General features: G+C 33.6%; 1 pseudogene across 1 annotated transcript in view; it reads left to right on the top strand.

Annotated features, from left to right (window-relative positions):
- Positions 1-6,832: 6,832 nt before the first annotated feature.
- Positions 6,833-22,913, top strand: part of LOC149570870 (uncharacterized) — a 37,100-nt pseudogene continuing 21,019 nt past the window's right edge. The window contains exons 1-2 of the transcript XR_016359727.1: positions 6,833-7,475; positions 7,578-7,610. The product of XR_016359727.1 is annotated as an uncharacterized LOC149570870 (transcript). The remainder of the gene's footprint in view (positions 7,476-7,577; positions 7,611-22,913) is intronic.

Below are 22,913 nucleotides of genomic sequence, written 5' to 3'. Positions count from 1 at the left end.
AGTGCGAGCGTCGATTTTGCTTTCTTTTAGAGAAATCTTTAAATTAGACATATGATGTTTCCAATATAGTCCATAGTCATTGATCTGTGTGCTAATTTAAACTGTGTGTTTATTTTGTCATCAAATTTAACCCAGAAGCAATCAAATCAAAATAGAACTTTCAATTTCAAATTTTAGGTCCTGTGTGGTTGCGAATTCATTTAGTTGTTTGAATTAATATCGCTTTATCTTTAATTTCTAAAATTTGTGATCAAAATTTAAAATTAGAATGTCTTATATCAAAATAACCTTTCAATTCCAAATATCAAGAACTGTGTGACTGCTAGTCAATTTGGTTGTTTGAGGTAATACTGCACCATGTTTATTTCCTAAAATTTGTGAAGGAAGTTGTAGATCTTGGTCATCTCTAATTTTTCTTTTAGGAATTTTTTAAATTTTACTCACATAATAGTTACCTTTACAGTGCGAGGGTACTCTTCTCCGCTTTACAAATTACAAATCAAAAACTCTCAGATTACAATTTCAACACTGCAAATCACTTTAGTTGTTTAATGTAACAGCGCTCCATATTTACTTCAAACATTTGTGAAGGAAGTAGCAGATCTTGCTAGGAATTGGCTATAATTTTTCTTTATGAAAGAAATTCTATTTTACATGCATAATAGTTACAATTAAAGTGTGAGGTACTATTCTACTTTACCAATGCCAAATTAGAAACTCTGAGACTAAAACAACCTATCAGTTTCATATTTAAGTACCATGTGACTGCTAATTAGTTTAGTTGTTTGAAGTAACACCGGTCCATATTTATTTTCTAAAGTTTTCAAAGGAAGTTGTAGATCTTGCTTGCGTCATTTACTTGATCATTATATTCACAATCTTTTGCTTAGAGTGTAATTTCAGTGAAATTGATTGTTGGTGCAATAGATGCTAATGTGAACACATGGTCTTTCTCCTTGCCCTCATTTTCTTCAAAATCACTGTTCTTTTTCAAAAAATTAAATTATGTATTGTTACAATTATATGTCCATATAATACAATGACAAGCACATAACTATATTCCATATTATTGCTACAACACCTCCCTAAAAAAACAATAAAAAACTACTTGCTACAACACCTGTGTATAAAAACCAATAAAGAACTTATGGCAGGAACTAGACACAATGCATCCTTGTTTGTTTTGGTGGCTACTATCCTTTCCATTTATATTTTCTTTACTTACTCCCTTTAAATGGAGGCCCACCTTGGAAATCATTTTTATTATATTTCATGTGGCCTCTTATGTCTCTTTCTTATCCCTATTTCCTTAACCTATTTAATGATCATAGTGCAAATTCATATTTATAATATTACTTATTTGTTACTCCCGTCACCTTAGTTGTTTCCTTCTTTGAAAATGTATTATGGTTATATATATATATATATATATATATATATATATATATATATATATATATATATATATATATATATATATATATATATATATATATATATATATATATATATATATATATATATATATATATATATATATTGTTAGTAATGCTTGCCCTTTTCTTCTAGATTCCCAATGCTTGTTGATCAAATACTCCACCTTGGGCCCAACAAACGGTTTGGCTTCTAAAATGACGATTCATTCTTCCTTCAAAATTGTTAACATTTTTAATTGTTATGGTTTATGGTTTTTTTTTTTTTGGGATTTGTTTACTTTAAACCTCTTCCTTGGACTAATCAATTTCCTTTGGATAGACTAATTCATATATTTTTTAATGTTCTAATTATTACTTTTAGATATTAATAATAATGATTTATTATTTGAATATTGATAATTATTTTTTAACTAGTATATTTTGTTATTTGTATGGTTTAATATTATTTAATAAAGTGTTTGTGAAATTGAATGTCGTTTAACTATTAATATTATTATTGTAAATACTATTTTATGTAGGGTTTGTTTATAATAGAATGATGGGAAAGAGTAATAGATTGATCAAACATCACTCACATCAAAATGAATTCATAGATGAATTTGGCTTAATCATTTATGAATAACTAACTCCCTCTTATAATAAGGTTGATATTCTTCTCTGAATATATCTTGTATTTATTTAAGTATTACATATAATAATTGATGATAATATATGACAACTCAGTATATAATAATATTTAGTATTATATTTATCTCTAATGTTAAGTTTGTCTAACTTCATTGTTATAATTTTCTCTTTAGAGATTTCACTCAATACAATGAGGATATTGTGAATGTCTTCCAACAAAGGGACATGACAACATATGTTGTGTAATTTGGGCATATACATATTTTTTAAGCAAGTAAGATTTACACTTTGTGAATGCCGATGGCTAGTAGATACAACACAATTTGCTAGCTGGACATGCAAAGAAGAGTTGGGTAACATATTTATCGCCAAGCACATGAAGTAACATATTTTCTCACAAAAATACGCTAATAAAATATTATAAAAATGATATTTGGAAGGCAACACAAAATATTAGTCTTGCTTTTAATTTTTTATTGGTCATTAGATTCAAGATTATTGTCAATATTTGTTAATTGATAAAAAAACAAAAATATTGATAATAATAAAAAGAAACCTTGACAATTGTAAGATGACCCCAAAAAAGTATCATGTTCATATTTTTGTCATTTTCTAATAATGGGTCTCATTGCTTGCCTGCTTTTCTTCTTACTTTCAATGATATTGCTACAAAGGAAAATAAAATTCATTGGATATAAACTTATGACCAATTCTAGATGGTTTTATTGTTGGATTACTTCCAATCCTCTGCACAAGGTCCTCAACTTGCCTTTGTCCATAGTTTCTTTGTTGAATTGGGTCAAAGATTTAGGTCCAATCCCCCCATCTCCACTCTTTCCCTCAAAAAGTGTTGAAGAATAACATCTTCTCTCATCTGTAATGGCCTCACATCTTCTCGTCCACAATGTACTCCCTAAGAGAAGGTGCTTCCATGGTTGGTGGATTTAATAGCAATAATGAGTTTTTTGCAGGCAAAGATGCTTTTTAGGGAAAAATAAAGAGGAGGTTTTTTTAGTGAAGATCACTTGGATCAGTCCTAGCTTAGACAGACCCCCTTTCAATGTAGTGAAAGATAGAATCAAATAGTTTAATATTTGTGCACCTTCCAAATCTTGTATCCTCATGAACTCTTTGCATAGTTTTTCAGCATGGTAACTTAAAAAATAGAAGACTCTATTAAAAATTACTAGAAAAATCAAATAAAACCCCAACAAAATTAGAGTCAACCAATAACAAAATAGAAATTAATGTTTACAAATATATTTTAAAAATAAAACATATCAAACCTTAGTATATTGGACTCTTTTCATTGTAAAAATTAAATAATTTGAACTAATGAAAATATTAGTTAGGAAGGGACAAATAATTAAGAAAAGGATATCTTACTGATATTGTTTTTAAGTTTTTTTTGTTGTCTCATTTCAGATTTATCTAAGAAGAATCTTTAAGTCTTTGCAAATGTTTTATCATGTTTCTTCTAATGCTAATAATGACCTATTTTATTAAAATTGTCATCTCTCTTTGAACTACCTATTATTCTTTCACATTGTTTGACACCTCTTGCTCTCTCATCCTGATGATGGATCACGTAGTGTGATTCATAACGTTAATGAAAAATCTCTACGCAGTCTAATCCAGAAACTTAGCATTATAATAAAAAAAAGTTAAAAATTGCTAGGTCAATTTTTAGTAGTTTAACAATTGCAAGATTTGGGAAGAATATAAAACATTGAAATGATAAGAAGTAGTTTACAATTTCCAAGAGTTTTAGATTAAAAATTATTGATATATAGGATAGGCTTTTACATCGGGGTAAAGCCCGCTAGAAAAGTCTCACGTTCTTGCTTGTGAGCCGTTGGTAATTTTGAAATGGTTAAAAACCTGTCCCACCATGAAAGTCTCACACAAACGAAAAAAGTTTGATGGAAATTGGTTCCTTGTAATACAATATGAACTATGGCATTATATTCAATCACTTTCACTCTTTTGTGAATGTTTGCATTTTGACCATATGCTAACATGAGAATGTCTGTTGTGCATTTTGACCATATGCTAACATGAGAATGTTTGTTGTGGCATCTAGGGTCATCACTTTGAGATTGTGTGATGCAATCTTGAAAAAGAGATGATTATTGACTGCAACATTGACCATGCAAAGAAGGTAGGTTTTTCCATGGTGTACACCGAACTTTTTTGTTCCCACACATATATATAAGATTTCATTAATTTCAAGCTTGATTTGTTTAAGAGACGATTTAGCAGTTGAGTATTTTAATTGGATATTTTTCAAAATCTTATATAGAAATTTAGGTTGGGACATCAAATATGGTGCTATATTAGCAATTTTAAGGACTATACCATTAATAGACTAGAGTCTATAAAGAAAATAACTATCGAAATACACCAAAACATTCATATTTCTTATATAGTATTCATGTCTTCAAGAACTTATATATTTACCAATGGATTGTCGCATTCACATTGTGCTTGGCTTTGTTATGAACTATAACATCAACTGTGTCCCCATTTCACATATGTAGAGTTGTGCCCAAAAGAAATCTATTTACACTAACTATCGTATAATTCTTACACAATCAAGTAATATTCATTGCTTCAAGCTGTGCAAATTAGAAACAATTCTTTTTGTTAGAACTCTTTAATAGAAATACATGTTGTGGATGTGGAATTACCTCTAATACCAATAAGTACAAGGAATTATCAAAGTTTTTCAAAAGATTATAATCGATTTTAACTATGTAAAAACATAATCATATACTAAAAATCTACTTATGATAAATTTGTAGGTATGCAAATTAGCGCATGCTAGAGAATCAAACAAGACAATGAATATAAGCAACACTATCCTAAACCTCGTTGAGTAACTTTTTGACATCATTTTGAAGAGAAATTGAAGCTCAAGCTCTTTCAATATGGAAATATCAAACTAAATCTTAGTGTGTGAAGACTGGTTGCATAGGACATATATATAGCACTAATATTAATAAAGTGGTTGAAGGAAATACTAAGAGCACATGGCTCAATGGGAAACCCAAAAAAAATGTCTAGACTTTTTAATAAGTTAATAACACAAAATTTGAAATGTTGTGAATAATAGCTTAGTGTGTTAATCACATCTCTACTTTCAATTTTCTATGCTAGAAATCATATGGTTCAAAGCAATGTCGCAATAATATCCATTTCTTTTAGGGTTTGTTTGGCCATATGAATACGAATTGTGAATAGGCACCTATTATTCTGCATTTGTTATTCTAGACTAATTTGATTCGACACAATTAATTCTAGATTTGTTATTCTAAATCTATTTGGCTCAACAAAACTGATTCTAGAATGGACTCCTCTGGAAATGGTTCGTCACCAATGGAATAAACAATCCTTAGGATTTTTGAGGGTTTTGAGCATAGACTGTGGAGTAGAAAAATAAATACAACTCTTCATCATCTATGACTACATGTCCAACAAAAGCCTTGAAAAAAATTATATAGTCCATGATTGAATCTTACATGGGCTCAAAGATACAAAATTGTCATTGATGTTGCTATAGGGTTGCTCTATTTACACAAGCATTAGGGAAAATGTGTGGTACATAGGGACATTAAATATGACAATGTATTATTGGACAATGATTTGAATGATTGTGTAAGGGATTTTGGCTTGGCCAGGTTATATGACCACAGTGAAAAGCCCTAAACATGCATCCATCACAGAAAAGGCAAAAATGCATAGAAAAGAGGGGTAATAATAGGTCAATCTAGATCGGAGCCTCTCATTACAACAAAACATACCTGACATTACCACAAAGTTCACCAAAAAGTCAAATACTACAAATACAACCCCTAAAATAATTTACAAGGCCTAACCCTCTCAAACACTGGTAAACTTAGTAACAACCTTGATGCCCTTAGAAACAACATGCTTGGCGAGCTCTCCAGGCAAGACAAGGCACACAACAATTAGAAATCATTATTTATCTGCTTGGGTGATGGACTCCTGGCTGCTGCATTTGAGTTTGAAGCAAACATTTCTTGGATCTGGGTTATTTTATATAATAATGAATATGAGCTATCGGGAGAAACATTTTATTTAATGCTTTGCAATTTTTTTTTCGTAGTTTTATCTAACAATAACAACAGGTTTCTCTAAGATGGAGGGGTTTTTCGGTTGGAGACAACATACTTCAAGGCCCATGCAGCTGAAACTCTCGATCTTAAATTTAGCCTCCATCATTTATTTGCCATTGTTCAATTAGTTGTCTAACAAATATGTTCAATGCCTCCACCGACCTGAATCCCCTCTTTAGCCTCTAGGAAGCCTCTACTTGTAGGTCATATTTCTTTGAAAGGAGAGCATTTGATCTGTGTAAAATATGTAGTAGTTTCCATGGATGTCTTTGTACAAATATTTTTTATTCTTTAGATTTCTTGATGGCAAGGAAGCAAATTTGGTGTTCCACTAAATGTAGAATTGAACTAAGTACTATTGTAATTTATAAGAATTCACTCTAATTATAATTAAAATATCATATATCATAAAATATTAACTTGACATGTCTTAATTACGAAATATTAACTTGAAATGTCATAGTTACGAAATATTGACGTATAATATTTGTTAATTTAAAAGTATCTTTAATAATATTTTATAAAACATGTTCATATAACGACTTATTTTTTCAAATAATATCCTATCGCTAACCTTGCTAACCTTGCTAACCTTGCAGCTTGATGTAAGCGCTAGTAATTAATTTTTTAAAACAAATTTGTTTGTGCAGTGACATGTTTCTGCTTCAGAGTGCTTATCATATAATCTGTCGCACTACTACAGCTCAATCAAATTACCAGGGACGCTGCCAGCAATCCCAGTATTCTACGACGAGCGGTAAAAATTTCCCTTAATCTTGGCTCGAGATCAGCTAAATCTAGCAATGGAGGGTGTCTGTGAGCAGAACTCCCCACACCGAAAGGGAAATCCCCAAAACGGAGAATCGATTCTCTGCATATCAATGCCTCTGTAAACCTCCGCTAAAACTGGCCATGTAAATTTTCTCAATTTCTTGAGAAAACTAAACTTTGTCGATTTTGAGCAGACAAAGGAGCCAGTATTTATATAAGTGAAGATTGAATCTCAGCAAAATTGACCACCCAGCTGGGAGATCGGCCCAACTGACCCAACAATTATATCTTTAAAATTTACTATTTTTCAACTTAAACTTGTAAGGCTGACCTTGCAATAATTTTCCTGGCGCCGATAAGAACTGGCAGTTAGCTGACAAAACTATTTTAAGAGAGACAAAAATAATCAGCAAAATAATGCAAGGAGGTTACAATTAGAGGTCAGAGGAAGAAGTGTTCAGAGATTTTAAGGCCGATGAGATGGAATAAGCCCTAACCGCCGGTAAGTAACCCAAATCTTATTTGAAAATTCTGAAAATTAATTAAGGTTGCTTAAATTTATTTGTTTTGATTATATTTAAATTCTGGTTAATTTCTCTTGCAGATGTGGAAGAGTTTTATCAACAGTACGATCCAGGTTGGTTTTCTAAATTACGTGTTCGAAAACTAACTCAAATATGGCTCAATTGCCTTTGCCTTTTAGGGTTTAATTCCCATAGATTTTATTTTAAAATATTTTCGTTTCTGATGGCTAATTATCTGCAGTCATATTGTAATTGATCTCAACGTAGGTTTGTCTCTTACATTAAATTACCTCAACCAAGGACTGTTATTTTAAGATTAATTTGCAGTCATAAAATCCTAATCTGGTGCCACAAATTGTTGCTTTATTTGTATTTTTAAAATAATAATTATATAATTAAAGGAAATTCTGTTAACTATTTCAAGTGGAACATCAATGAGGTTTTCACTGTGTGTTCCTCATTTAGCTCTCGGAAAGATGCCTTTTTGTGTTAAAATGGATAACAGGTCACATCTGATTCCTTGTTTGGGCTTCTTAAGAGGAGCAGTATTCTACATGGCATCTAATTTGTGATACTTCTCAACAGCTGGTACTATGTGTATGTGAGCGAATTTGTTGGAATTGGTACAGTGGCATCTATGCCAAGGGTTTATTGCGAGGAAGCAATTTGCCAGTTGAAAAATGGTTAATTACGGAAATAGTGAATCTCACTCAATGGAATTTTAGTTACATGTTTTGGCGGATGCTCTTTTTCCATATGTCATTTAGGTTTTTTAAAGTTGTTTACGTGTGAACTCAAATTTAAATATGGCTTAACTACCTTTCAGGGCCTAATTAAGATAGATTCTGATTTTGAAAAAAAAAGTGTCAGATGGATAATCAAACATCATATTATTGAAATTCATCTCAAGGCATCTCTTATACCTAATTAAAATCACATTAATACATTGCATCAGATAGTTGCTTTCAATATTTCTTTGAGAGGTTGCCCTGTCTGAATTCTTCAATTGGTTACATGTGAAGAATCATATAGTTCTGATCAGCGATTGTAATTCTGATTGTCATCTCTCCTTTAGCTTTATGCAATCATCCATGCTGTGCCTGATGTCTTGCTCTTAATCCCCGTGTTTCCACCTTGCAATGAGAAGGTATAACCCTTTCCCACTTGTATGTTAGGATCCCCGAGCGCTAGTGCCATGATATATAAAAATAATCAGATTCAATGCCTTCAGAAATTCCCCTGAGGGTCTTTAATATCCTTTGACAAGTTTTAATGTGAGATGACGTATATCACCATCACACCCCTTTGGAATTAGTTTCTCATACGTGCTTCTTCATTATGCTTTATTTGTTATTAGTTTGTCCATTAAGAGAAACTACACTTTCCTCACTTGGTAGGAGATTTTGTTTAATAGTTTTTTTCTCACAATCTGCTCCTCTTCCTTGAGAAGGGGCTGAGGAATGATCATCATATTCTTTCATTCATTTATATGGCTTTATTAAGAATCTCATCTTTGTATTTCTTTTCTAAGCATCACATTTGCTTATGATGAATAGTTTCTTTCAAATTATCAGATTATGTTTCCTTTAATAATCACTGTTTAGTTTGGTTATGTTAGTTCACACTTAATGTATTCCTCACGCCTCGATCTGAATATGGATTGGTTTTCTGTTAACCAGTTGTAAAACATCTCTTATACTTTCTTTACTAGCACGTGTACCTTCGACTACTTCAGATTGCCAACCAGATGGTTACCTTATTTTGACTTACTTCTCATTTCGATGATCAAAAGGAAATTGTCTTTTCAAGTTAGGTTTTTTTTGATTTTGTGAAGCCTTCAATATGAGTCAGCCTCACTATGTTAGTGACCATCACTGTCTCTTCCTAAGTTGGCCAGCTTAAAAAGAACTGCTGCTTGTACTAATGCTTCTTTGTTGGGGACATGACATGCACAGTGTTGATGCGTGTTTTATGACCCACCAAACAATAGAATAAATAATCGAGGTATCTTATGCTCTTTTGAACAAAGCCTCGTGTATGCTAGGATTGCGAGAAGATCATGTAATGACTCCAAGGTTCCTTCTATGCCAGGTCTTGACTGTGGATAAGCTTAGTGGTTGATGCGATTTGCTGATGATCACAAGGGGCCTTATGTATATTTACTCAAATTCATTTCAAGTCATGCTGGATATGGGAGCTATTAAAAGGTTTTGCGATGAACTACTTTTGAGATTTTCACAGAATATGCATAAATGAAAGGGGATAGGGTTTAGAAATTCTATTCTTCTTAAGGGTAATGACAACAATGAATAGTACCTTGGTGGACAAATTCCTTAATTACCAAGCTCTGCTTCGCCAAGTTGTACTACAACTATGCGTGAACTGGTGTAATCTTCAATGGTTATGCAAAACAATTCATACCACTGCAAGCACCATCATAAAGAACAATGTATATGAATGATAAAAGTTAAGCATGTGAATGAAAGGGGTTCAAGCTAACTTTGCACAATGATTTAGAATCACTAAAATGTCAGAAGTATGAACCAAAGGAATTCATCAAAACACCATCATCTTTTCCATTGCAATCACCGCACTTCATCTAAAGCTATCTTAATCTAAAATGAGGGAATTAAAAGAACAAGCAAGCATTAAAAGTCTAAAACACATCAAGTATTCACCAAACTTCAATGAAAACTCTATTGTCTAAGTAGCTCATAGCAACAATCTCAAAAATCCTCTCCTTACAAATGAGAAGTGAGGCCTTCATATAGGTCCTCGATTACAATGGGTGGCCTGAATGAAACCAATAACTAACCAATGGTTCAAATCATGCCACATCAACCCCAATTAGGGTTAGGGCAAAGAAAATGGAATCTACATAAATGCAGTAAGGAATCCACTATTGTAGTGGGTAATAAATGTGCACTACGCATGCTCATTCAGGAAGAGAGTGGGGTGCAATAGATGATTGCTACTCACACACCCACTATCCATTAAATGCATCTATCCTTCACTCTGCTGCCTGAAGGCATGAAATCAATCCAACATCGTCTCCAACTCTTCTGTGTTGATGCTCGGTGCCGATTCCTACTTGAGCTCTAGAATTGCCACTACCCTTTCAACCTTTCCTAAATTTGCCTCCTAGTTTGCTAACAAGTCTTGAGTGCTATGCATGGTGTTTGAGAAAATGGAGAAGTTCTAAAAATCATCTCTCTCAAAAACATTCATCTGAAAGAACTCCTCCACTTGCTCAATGAAGCACAACAATTGAGCTTCAAATTTATAGGACAGGGTATCCCAAAAATCCAATTGAGCATCATGACCATGTCGCTGTATTGTCTTTGCAAGTCAAGCCATGTCAATTCCTTGGGAATCTTGGACTGGTGAGAACTATTCCTCTTTAACCATTTATAATGAATGATTTCACAAAATTGTCCCGACAGTGTAGACTTAGATTGCTTGCTCTTTTGTATTTGTCACCATTCTCAGGGGTTAGGGAATCTGAATGCTTTAGATATGGATGCTAGGGAGAAGTCTGCAAGGGTATTTCCTTCTGAATCCTTGATCATTCTACTTTGGGCTGTAAAGTTTTGCACACTCCACAATCAACTTTGGATGTTGAAAGGCTAGAGGGAAACTGATTGCAACAACTTCTCAACTGTTCAGGATCTGAGTGGTCAAATGCATAGGTTGATGGTCTTTGTATCCAAACATTCTCCCATTGAGCTCGTTCATATAGAGCCGCCAAGGCTTGCATCTTCAATTTCTACCCATTTTGAAACAATCTTTGATTATGGGTAAAATCCTCTCTTTCATACTTTATCAAATTTTCTCTGGTTTCGCCTATTCCTCTGTGTTCTGCTATCTTTCCTTCCTGCAAAATAGAAAACAAACTTTCATAAGAGCAAACAAAAAGTAGAGTTAATTTCTCCAAAGTGAGACATTTTTTGGAATTTGTTGGAATTTCTCTGTTTCCTCCAGAATTCGCTTTGTATGCTTTTCAACTTATTGAAAAAAATTCCTTTTGATAAAGTTTATAATCCTTTGAAATCCTTCGCAATTTTCAAGAAGGTTCCCTTCTTTCTATCATGGGTCTTTTTAGAATCTTTCCCACAAGCTTCTTGGAATCTCAACTTTTCTTTCTCAATTCGCTCCTCAAATTCGTGTGAGAATGAAAGAATGAAGGGATCACTTATATATACTTCTTGTCATAAAAAAGTTGCTATCACAACTACGAGCTAATTTTAGGTAACTGCTTTAGTTGGCCTCCAAGATTCCATTTTGTAAGATTTTTTTGCCACTTGTCATTGCTTTTCTCTTGCTTTTGGGAAATTACCTTTTTTTGTGCTTTTAACTTCATAGGGAAGCTGGGCCATGCTTTATCCAAATTTGATTCTTTTTGAAAGTTAATTAATTAAATATTAATTTAAATCAATATTTAATTATTTTCTTGATTTAAATCCACAAATTCTTTTTCTTTTCAATTCTTTTCCATCTTTTCAATTTTGGGTTTTTTGAAAACTAATCAATCAAATATTAAAACGATATTTAATTTAACTAATCAATCCAACCCTTAGCCTTTTTCTACCACGAAGGAGAATTTCCCTAGATTTTTCATTGTTTCCAAGATTTCCAATATTTTTCAATTTATCCAAGGTTTCTAGTCTTTCCAAGATATTGAAATTTTCCAAGATTTTTCATTTTTTTCAAGATTTCTAGTTTTTCCAAGATTTCAAAAATTTCCAAGATTTTTCATTTTTTTCCAATATTTCCATTTTTTCAAGATTTCAAAACTTTCCAAGATTTTTCATTTTTTTTCTGAAATTTGCAGTTCTTCCCAAGATTATGAAAATTTCCAAGATTTTTCATCTTTTTTTCTGATTTTCTCATGCCTTTCCACTTTTGGATATTTCAAGATCATTCTGAGACTTAAACATTTTCTGATTGACTGCCTTTGCTTACTCATTCGTCTAGATATAGAAATAGATACCCTTTTGTCTCTTTATCAACCAGAGCTCACTTGTTGCCAAAATTGTCTTGCCGAAAATAGTAACGTGTTCCACCAAGTTGCCGGTTTGGATTTTGGTATGGATGTGGGTTCAAGATTCAGGTTTGAAATTCGCCCAAATTTTTGGGGTTGGGTTTGCATTTGTTTTGGGTTCATCTGTACAAAACCATACGTTTAAAAAAAATGTGTGTGTATATGCAACAACAAATAAGTCCATACATTACTATGCTAGTAGTAAAGCAACATAGCAAAATACACCACTATATCTATGTTTCAGTTCGATAGAATATTAATTGCATCATTTAGCCATACAACATGATACACTTGCTTGATCACATGCATGAAACATATTTCCATATCAAGGGGACAGTTTGAGAATGAAAGAAATTGTCAAAAGATAAGTGTATTTATCTGAATTTTTATTTTGTATTATTGTTTAGAGGACTTCTAACCAGGTTGGATCAAAAGTTGAGATATAAATTTTAAGCCCTGGATTCAAAGACATATATCTTTTTTAAAGATATTCCTCTATAATCGTCAATTTGGATGTCACCTATTGTCAATTTGGACTTCCTCTATAAGAAAACACTTCGAAAAAGTCTAAAAAAATGTTTTGGGCCCAAATTCAGCCCAAGTTCGGTTGCTGGACAGAAAATTCTTCATAATTCGCTGCAAATTTTGTAGCTCTGCAGGTGAATCTGGGAAGAATTTGACAACAACCAGACTTTGTACAGAATCGAACCAGACTTCGAGGGTTGTTGGAGAGAATCTGGTAACTCAGGTGTTCCAAAGTCAAAATAAGGTCAATCAAGGAGGTAGTGAAATTTACTAAAAATGGACTTATTAAAAATAGACAAGCTAATTTTTTTTTAATTTACTAAAAATAGAAACTCCAGAAAATAGCAAGTATGCCAAGACATTCAATTCTTAGATAAATAAATAGTTTCCATTCTAGGAGCCAGTCGGACAACACCTTTCCAGACTTGGCCAATTTTACCAATCCTCATTCGAAACAGGGGAACCTAAAGGGACGAGACTAAAATGACCAAGAACTAAAGCTAAAGGACAAGACCAAGAGAAAAAGGAGGGTGTCCCAATTTGCAATGGGGTGATGTGTGATAAGGTTACAACACATAGCAGGGGATAAGCTAGTTTTCCAGTGCTTGCAGATATACTCCTCCCAGGTGTTTCAAAAATGCAAATAGAGTTTTGAGGGCCTATTTGGAGTGACTGAAGATGTCTTAATAGGGATCTTTACTTAAGCAACTAATTTTTTGTACAACTATGGACACAAGTTTCATATTTTCCACCAATCGAATAATGAGCAGGGGCCCAATTGAGTATGATTACTTCTCCATTAAAGCTTGGCAGTTATTATAGGACTGCAGAAGCTCAAGCTCATAGACATTGCCTGTGTTAAATGGCATCAATAATATAACAATGTTCTGCACCTTTGTGCAATGAAAAACCCTTAAAATCTTTAAGGGGTACATAAAAAGTAGATTATAGGTGACTCTTTGTGTCCTTGTGATGGAAAACAACACTAGGTGAACAAATATGGATGATTGGAGAACACAAGAGATAAATGCTAAACTGTACAAGAGACCAGTTTTGCAAACAAGAGACCAGTCAATTTTTGAGTAGATAATTCTTATTTGCAGTTACAAACATCTGATACTTAAAATTAGACATACCAATCATGTCTAGAATTGCTTTTGAAAGGATGGTGAATCAATGCAAATTGATGCAAAAGCAAAGATGCTAGCTGTGTTTGTCTGGAGGGAGATGATCTCTCAAATAGAGCATCCTTGTTTGTGTCAATGCAATGGTTTCAGAAAAGAATGTAATAATATAAAAAGCTTATTGGTACCTAATTGTACCATTTAGTCCTAACCATGTGAGAGGATGTACTCATCTGGAAAACAAGCTGTTTGCCACTTATTCAGTACACTCTCTGAAAATTTTAGTCATTTTCTATCATGCAGATTGCTTGTCATGCGGCGTTAAGTCTTTAAAGTAGAAAAGCCAGTATGATAGCACATAATTGTGGAATATGCTGTACAATTAAGATTTGTGAGGATGAATGTAATGAGTTTAAATTGTTTAATAAATGAAGACGGGCCAATCTCTATCATTTGCTTTGTGTGTAAATAGTTCTGTAAACCATAATTCTGTCAGGAAAATTGCCACAAAAAATAGCCGCACCCATTCAATACTAACTTAATGATTCTATCTGGAACATTGTTACAAAAATAACCCCGAGAACAGTGGAAAGAGATTGTTTTTTTAAAACCACCAAATAAACATAAAATTTCAAAAGATCTCTACGTGAAAAAGCAAATAGTGGTCTAATGCTAGGTGTTACAATAATATTATATATAAATACAGAAACAAATAAAACCACAGGACTGTAGTATCCCACCCATGTTTTGACTGCAAAATTATTCTTGCCTAACTGTAAATTGATGATCACTAGCCAGGTTTGTGGTTTTGAATGTAATGTCCTCGTTTTTGGCAAGTCTGTGCAGTTGATGGAGTTAGCTTATCATAGCGACCCTCGAGAACTGACAGGGTGTTTTGTCAGTCCCAGCTGTGGATTTACTATTTTTAGTAGGTCTATTTTTGGCAGTGCAGTGGGTGGCTTTAGCAGTTGGTTGTTGCTTGTAGGAAATCAACTTAATAATTGCATGAGCTCTTATTTATTCATTAATTATTAAGTTGCATTATTATAATAATGTTTATATTATAATAATAATGACATTAAGTGATATTTCTAAAAAGTGTGTTGGAAAGTTTCTAGTGTTGAGTTCTTTTGGGAAACTTCCACAATTTCTGAAGTAGAGCTTTTAGGAAACTTTTGCCAACGAAGGATTATAAATGAGAGATCATTTCATTGGAAAAAGCACACTTGAATATGTATTTGCTTTTGTTGTCTTTGTGGCTTTTTTTGAGTTCTGATATTTTGTCGCCCTTGCTGAAGTATAAGGGCCGAGTCTGAGAAGATCTTGGCAATTGTGCTGAAGTATACAATTGGCCAACATCTCCTACTGTATTTACTATGGCTAAGGAGAATAAACGAGAAAATATATTTCTTATTGATTATAAACGAGAAAATATATTTCTTATTGATTATCCGGTTGACAGTTTCTGAGAAGTTTTTTGAGAATTGTTCTAAGAAGTATTGTAATCTGTTGCTGAGGTATAGCAGATGTACAAATTCTCCTATTGTCTCTTACTGTATTGTGGAGAATTGAATCGATGGAGGTTGTCTGATTTGAGATAGAATTCATTTGAGTCTTTTACCACCTGGAGACTGCAATAATTGTGATCGAATTAGGTGTGAGGATTGCTGTTAGCTTCCAGTAGGGAACTTTTGGCATCCAAACTTCATTTGCATTCATCTTAAGGCTGCACGACTATCTCTAAGCCATTTGCAATTGCTTTCTGAGAAAATCGCAGGGTAGATTGGAAGCTGCGTTTGGGAATTTAAGGGGCTGCGGCTAGCCTGGAAACACGTGTAACATCTGGCTGGGTGAATTCTGTTGCTAGTGGGCCAGTTTGAAGTTGGTGACCTGCATTTACATAGTATAACCGGTTTCATCAGCTGCACCTTGCATATTGGGATCGAATTGACACATTGAAGGGTGATAGTTTCATGTGGTGATGCCAGCCAATGTTCAGCAAATTAAAATCAGGTGCCAATAAATTAATTGTTATTCTGATAAATGTTTGTCATAAACATAGTGCAAAGTATATCTTCAATTTCAGTCGGATTATCTATTTTGTCCATTTTAAATTACTTGGAGTTTTTGATTTATATTTACAAAGGAATAATACATACAAAATTAGAGAATGTTGAAAGAATTACAAAACAATAAGAACTGCAGATTTGTAGCCAGCTTGGTTCTTTACAGTGGAATATATTTTATTAAAAATCAGAAAATCATCCAAACATACAAAATATCAGTTTGTGCATCAATATAATGATTTGGGCCAAGTTGGGGATTTTACATTGAATGTGGTGTTTGTTTTATGATTTTACCGCAACTTGGGAACACAACAGTTATATAAAGAATATAATATCAAGTTCTACAAGCTATGCTACCCATAGTTAAAAAAATCGGCGTTATATCACCAAACACGCGGTATATCGCGGGAGTTTCCAGCGGCCGAATATATCGCTGAATATATCGGCACCGTTAAATGGCAAAAACCCGCGGTGATAAACACGAAATAAATTGCGTGATAAACCCAGAAATCGGCAAAAAAACGGTTGAAAATCCCGTTGATTGGTCGTCGGGATTTTAGGTCCAAAAAATTAGGTTTACAACGTTTTATTTTCACGCGAAAACGACTTCCTCCAGTGGTGTTTGATAATCAGCGGCCACGACCTCCTCTAGCGGCAGCCTTTTTGCATAGAGCCGATGAAAGGAAAGCGTTTTGCAAATATATATTTTAACACAAATCATTTTCTTCATGCTCTGATGTGGCCAATTTACTATCTGAAAGCCTCTAATTCTGCATGAATGAGAAATGAATACGTCTATGTTCTAAAACATTTCTTCAAAACTTCAAAAACCCTATCAGTTAATATGCTTTTATGAATTCACTATTATCATTTTATTCTATGTAAGTTATTATTGTCGGATAAGGTAACATCTATTTTGAGGTTACCTCTCAAATGGTTGATGTGCGTGCTCCAAGATTAAGAATGAGCTATGATATTTATATTTTTGCATTTCATTTTATATTTTTAATATATATTACTTATAATTTACAATTTTATTATTTAAATATAAAATTGGGCTTTAAGAAAATACTTCAAAAAACATGACATTCATATACACATTACATATTATCAAATGTCATGAAATAGTCTAGGAGTAATATATTTATAGTACAATTCTATAATAGAATGTGGAGATGATTATTTAAGACAAAAGATTGAATTGATTATATTTTCAAATGTTCGATAAAAGTGCCGATTTATTGCCGAATTTTTGGCCGAGTTTTTGCCGATTCCGAGTTTTTCAAAAATTTTGGGTCGGCCGAGATATTTCCGATACCGAGTTTTTAAACTATGATACTACCAGTAATAACAAGAAGAACACATAGACTGAATAACAGTATCAGATTTCTTCCTTCTATTCCAAAAAGACTTTTTTCAGCTTTCAACAGAAAATAATATCAGAATCTAGAGAGACCCTCAAAGTTACATTTGTTTGCAAACATAGATAATCGAAGTAACAAGAAACTTGGCACTGGCGTTAGTTTTGCCTGTCCAAGAGACACAGTGTGTTTGAGAGTTTTAATTCCTGGCATCTCCCATCATTGCAAACTCTTCAAATCTCAGCTCACTTCTTCCTATTCCTGGCATCTTCCAGTCTAATCGACACCGGATATATCTGCAACTCATAGCTTGTTCTTGGAGACCCAAGCTGTCCACACTTGCCCAAATACCAATGTTCTGATTTTGCTATGCACACCTCCGCCAAACTCTGCCGTCTCAGAAAGCATTGAAGTCTTTTGCTTGTTCAAATGTCTGCAACTACGATATCTTTCTCATTGCAAGCTCCAAAAATGATAAACTAAGAACATGTGATTCAGGTTTTGTGTCCAAATCACAACTTGATGAAGGGGTTTCGTACTTCAATAGAAAACACTAAGACCAGAGTTTTACCTTTGCAAAGATCATTTCAGAATGCCACTCTCCATCCCTGCAATAGCCTTGCATAGTCTTCTGACTGCGCATAGAAGAGATGAGCGTTACAATGCAGATGCTGCTACAGGTGTTGCCCAAATTAGAACTTGTAACTGCCCAATGACGGATAGAGACCAAGAGCGTTTGGAAAAGAATATATTGGTTTTGAACTTTGCCATCCTTCATTGCCTTGAGATAAATATTGGTGGCGATGTGACACTAGTACTGCCAATAATAAAATAAAAGTGGCCCACCCATCCCTACTGTTGAGCTACAAATCTGAGTTTTCAAATATTGACAATTAATTAAAGGCCAACTAACTTTGCTCCAATTCAAACATTAAAACAACCCACATAAACAATCTTGGGGAAGAGCACCCCATGCGGCCACCTACATGTTAGAGAGAAAGGATCTTTGCAAATGTAATAACACTTTCCATTCTATCTGTGTTCCAAATGCAGATGAAGAGACATGTCTTTATGGTAATTTATAAGTTAATAACCATTTAGACAATAATAACATTAATATATAAACATATCTATTTATATAAGAGTTTGTCTAATTGACGATTAACCAATAACCATAGAAGGATTATCTCTAGATCAATTCAATCCAATTGAAGTGACAACATTAACACTCCCTCTTAGCTAGGGAGGGTTGTTATAGAACACGTAGCATATAGAGAGATATCATCTCAATGTGATTTTCCTTGGAATGGCATATTTAAGGATATCAACACATATCCATCAAATTAGATGTTATCTTTCGATATCATCCGAAGTATGATTTAACAAGGAATATCAATCATATGATATTCATCATACCTATATTCTCTTGGTATGTACACTGGCACGAAGTCCATGATGCCTACCAAGAGAATATGTCATATCCTAGATGGATATATGTTATCTGATCTCTGAGACAACAACTTAATGTAGTCATCAGAATAACAAGTGGCTATCATGATCTATGGGACAACAATTGAATGTAGTCCATCATGAATAATAGATAGGTTGTCATGACCTCTAGGACAACAAGTTAATGTAGTCCATCATGACAGGTAGGCTATAATGACCTCTGGGACAACAACTTAATGTAGTCCATCATGATAACAAGTCAAGCCATTGTTAAGATCCTCACCTTACAACAATGACAATAATCAAAGATTGATGAAAGACTGTCACCTCTCATGATGTTTTTCAACAGAATCATGTAGTAACTCACACAACATCCACCATGACCCATGTCAGAGGGTGGATATACCGTGGCTTTCCCTTTAACTTCTCTCTCATAGAGAAGAATGCCAAACTTCTTCCTCATTAAGAAGATCTTAGTGTGTTGACTTTTTCGTCCAAGGTTGCTTGTTAGACTTCCTATAAAACAAAATGTCCAAGATCCTTTGATGTCAACTGAAGTAGATCCTCTAGTTACTCACTCTTGAACTACTGTCGTAAGATCATCTGAATGACCAATCTTGATCTTAGAACAAATTCCATTGTAGTCTACTCCCTCTAAATGGAAGAGCCCATTGTGTTGTCTTTATTTCATTGTCCCGTATGTTATCACTCAACAACATTCGTAATGCATCATTCTTCTTTTCCAGGAAGAATATTCCTATAGACTAAGGAATGGAACAAGAGTACATTAAGGCAAATGACTAATAATTCACATAAGAAAGATACAATAATAAGAAAGTAATTAGAATACTAAAAAATAATAAATACTTATTTGCACATCAACATCCTTGATACAAATTGCTCCAATGAAGGCCCATATGCATCAAAATAAGAGATGATTCAGATTTAAAACTTTGATGATGTCTCTTCCATGACATCTCCCATATAAAGATTATTCAAGTAGGAATGGAACATTTGTTATTGTTGCTCCCCCACAATTTAAAATTCCCACTCATTCCATTTGATAGACTCAAAACATTTCTTCCAACTTTCTTTAAAAGTGAACTTGTAATCTGTTTGTGATCTCAGTGTATATTTGTATGGACATGATCATTGCTATCCCTCTTATTACAATAAAAAATTCTGCCCTCCATACTATTCCAAAACCTCTATAAGCATCTGGCATAAGACTTTTGTATACGATCTCATCCAGTAAACTGTATGTATCTTCAACTTTGTTAACTTGAATATTGGGGCAACTACTTTACTTCTCATATTTACTCTGGGTGAGTTTCCGCTTTTTTGAACTATGCAAGTGGTCTATGTGGAAGATGAATTCGATAGTATAACTGCATTATGCTCCTCTCCTCCAATTTTATCTTCCACTTTGACATCTTGCCAGTTCCCAAAACATCTTTCAGGAAGTCCATCATTAAATCGCATTCGCTTTTTCCAACTAGTGAAGCCACACCTCCACCTTTGACTTGGTCTAGGGAGCTTTTATTTGAATGGATATTCCTTACTGCATGTCCACTATCATTATCAATCTTTTGAGCTCCTCATCTAAAGCTGCCTCTGATGAAGTGTCATACTCCCTCTGAATCTGATATCAATTTTCCTTTTCTTGCAAGAACATCCTTGGAGAGAGGAAAAGATCAAGGCAAATAGTTTTTACAATATGTATAGAAATACATATAAGAGAGATTTACAATATTAGGAATGCAATACTAAGAAATTATACTTATCTCATGAAGTCAAAGAATAAACTCTCTTGATGACTCCCTTATTCATTACTAATTGTTTTCCTTGTTTATAATTATATTTCATAATAGTAATTATAAAAAGAAAATTTAAATAATACATTGTAAATACTTACCTTAAAGAATGATGGCTCCCAAGTTTCAAGAAATGCCTCTAACCCTTACTAAGCATGACTAGGTTCCTTTCATCATGTTTGAAGGCAAGCAAGATACATTGAAAGCTATGAAATTGGTCCTTGGATTTTTCACCTGCCAAGTGCATTTTTCTAATCTAGCCGACCTGTACACTTTTCTCAATTCATTTCTATACCAAGATTTGGTGAAGGGAATCCCCATTTGGCAAGTGCGACATTCTATAAGATAATTCACATGTCGTGTCTATGTTTCCACTATTTGGCACAGGCATGGAGAGCACTCAGGGATGTTATTGACTGTAATCTTCCATGGTGTCTTGTTAACATATCTCGTCTTTACAGAGACCTGCAAGTGAGGAAGGTGGTAAGGAAACAAAGTCAGTCGTAAGTTTGGAACCAAATGACACGGCATGGTAATGTTGACAATATATATTTTATTTGAGTCAAGTCAATCTAAACATCCAGAGTAGAGGACACCCTAATCTTTTGCCTTTAATAGTCCCACTTGCCTTTCCCTTTTACTATTTGCTCTCACATAAGGTTTCCGAGTCTTACAATGGAAAGCTCAAATTTATTTCTGTAATTTCTTCTTCTCATAAGCGTGGTGCTTGTATTGTTTGCAATCCTTTCCATATCGCAGAAGAATGGATGCGGGAAAGCTTGTAGAACTCTGGACGATTGTCTCGGTTAATTGATTTGCACAAGCGAAAAGTGCACTGACGATCCAGATATGGGAACTCGTATTTGTTCCTCACTTTGGTCAATTACTAACATATTCCCATGTATCTCCGAGGATTCATCAAGAAAAAAACATTCTATATTATTTGTGTCAAACTTCAAATATATTTTGAACCAGCTCCGATTGCAGTCACGATACTTAGCGGATACCTCTTTTGCACTGTCTTTATTCCTGTGAACTGTTTGTGATCTGCAAGACAATGCCACAGTCTAACATAATAACATCACGTATCTCAAAGCTATGCCAGAGTTTATTCATAATATTGTGGGTTCTCTCTATTTATCTACGCCATGGAGATCATCCATAATCACAAAGATTGTAAAATTTGGCCTTCGCAGGCTCGATCTGGCTGATATTTCTAAGTTAATGGAAGAACCATTTTGTTTCTATTACATGGAAAATCGCTATCAATTTAATGGAATTGATTTCTTAAATGCTACTTGTCAAACAAGTTTCTCATATTCCTGAACAAGAGAGTAAATGCCATTCTCTTTGATGTGCATCAACCAAAAAAAAAATGATGTTCAATAAATGGACTCAGTGGGTCTTCATCTTTGTTTTAATCTAAACTAATCTAAATCACTTCTGAAGTTTCTCTTCAATTTTGCAATTTCAGGCTAAGCACTTCTTTGGATGACATTGCTGTAGAGGTGACTGTATTCTTAAGATAGCGATCATGGCACCTTCATCAACAACGGCAACAAAACATTACTTTTTGCCTCAAGTTACTGTAAGGTCTAGTCTTTTGAATAGATGTTTAAGATCTATGAGTCTCGATTGCCTCATCTCTTGATGATCAACATGTTGCTTGCGAGAAATAAATTATAGCATAACTTCATGCATAGGAGCAAGTTTTATTCTCGCAGTCTATCTTGTAAATGTTTCTCCTTACTACAGTAGTATCATAGAAATTCCTCTTGATTCACTACATCCTCCATTGAATAGCAACTCCAATAATCATAGGTTTCTATGAGGAGATCCACCATTTAAGGATATCCTCTTAATTTATTGAGGTCTCGACGAGTTTTTCCAATTATTATTTTCGTACAAGTTTTATTGCTGACTGTCTTTTATCATTTCTTACAATTGCAGCCTGCTCTGATACCATGTAGAGAAAGGATCTCTGCAAATGTAATAACATTTTCCATTTTATGTGTGTGTTCCAAATGCAGATTTGA

The sequence above is a fragment of the Cupressus sempervirens genome, chromosome 2 (assembly GCF_028749045.1).
Source record: "Cupressus sempervirens isolate cs-2001-9-10 chromosome 2, ASM2874904v1, whole genome shotgun sequence".
Classification (NCBI taxonomy): domain Eukaryota; kingdom Viridiplantae; phylum Streptophyta; class Pinopsida; order Cupressales; family Cupressaceae; genus Cupressus; species Cupressus sempervirens.
This window is presented reverse-complemented; position numbering and strand designations above follow the sequence as displayed.